Raw genomic sequence first — 1,543 nt, forward strand, 5'->3', positions numbered from 1 at the left:
TGGGGGTTGTGATGTATTTAATGTGGTCTCTTCCTTTATTTAACTGAACGCTAATGTCTGTAAGAGTTGCTGCAACAATAAACAGGAACTTCACCTCTTGGACCTGGCTGAGTGTCTTACTGCTTTGGGGGTGGGGCGGGACCCAGGTAACAGGCAGATTTTGTCTTTTCCCCAGCAGGCCACCTCCCACCCATCCTGTGGAGCCTGCTTGCCCCAGGCCCAGGCATTTTACTAAATGGTCGCATTCTGTGAAACCTACTTGGTTTTAAACACGGTTTATCACCTGATACAGCTGCTATTCCAGTCTCCTCAGCTCCTCACATCACGGGAGGGGGACCTCCGGGTTCCCAATGAGGGAAGCAGGCGTTAGTTACCTCCCCCAAGAAATGGCGGCCTTGGTTCAGGGGCTGGTTGCAGGGAGCTGTACCTGGAGGTGCTGAGGAACCGGGGAAGGTGCTGATGCTCCTGCAGGCCTGTGGGAACCTGCTGTCAGGGCCCCGAGCTGCCGGGCCTGCTGGGGACACCGGACCTCAACACAGAGTCCAGCCCGGTTCCAAAAGCAAAACGTCCTTGGAGCTTTTTCTCCCCGGCTTCCCCGCGAAGCCTGTCAGCCCTGAGGGTCCCGCAGCTGGGCTGCTGCCCTGAAATGCTCCCGGGGCTAAAGCAGGGCTTCCCCGCAGGGTTCCCAGTTGTCATCAGCACATCTTAATGCTAACTACACGGGCCCTATGGAGCCCGCATTGAGATGAGTTGAAGCTGCCTCAAGTACCTGCATCCACCCAGCCAAGAAGACCTGAGAAAGGGTCTGGCAACTCCAGAGTTTGTTAGGAAACTGAGAGACAGAAGCAGAGTTTGGGGGGCAGTGGGCTTCTGCAGGGAAAGGACAGCGGCCGGATATATGCAGCCACGTGGCACAGGCTAACACGGGCTGGTGGCCAGGAGGTGCGGGCTTGTTAAGAGCTGTATCATCCAAGGCAGTAAGCAGTGGGCCCGCTAACCTGCGCAGGAATGTTCCTTTCAGGTGATACGCCCCCTCCTAGCCCCCTGGTGGGCAGCTTGCTTCGTAAGATGGCAGCGGTCACAGGAAGTACCAGGAATCATTTCTCCTGACGCCGTCCCTCCTGCCTTGCTCTTACAATCGCATGTGACCCCCTCTGCCACGATGGCCTCTGGGTGGAGGAACAGAGATGTCCCTCTTGTGACATCAGTTGTCCACACCAGAGACCTGGGGTGGGGAACGCCCGACCTGAGGGCTGTATAAGGCCTGTGAAATATAATCATTTGGTCTGGCCCTGCAAGGCATGCGGGGTGAGTTACTTAAATGTTTGCCCAAACATAGGCTGGTTTTTAAGTTGATAATTTGGTATGGCCCAAGAATGACATTATAAATACCAAATGGCCCTAACCGGTTTGGCTCAGTGGATAGAGTGTCGCCCAAGAATGACATTATAAATACCAAATGGCCTTCAGCAGGAAAAGGTCCCCCACCCCTGAGAAGGCCGCAGCAGTAACATAAGCACACGCGAGGGGGAAATGAAATCGC

This window comes from Myotis brandtii, unplaced genomic scaffold (assembly GCF_000412655.1).
Source record: "Myotis brandtii unplaced genomic scaffold, ASM41265v1 scaffold266, whole genome shotgun sequence".
NCBI lineage: Eukaryota > Metazoa > Chordata > Mammalia > Chiroptera > Vespertilionidae > Myotis > Myotis brandtii.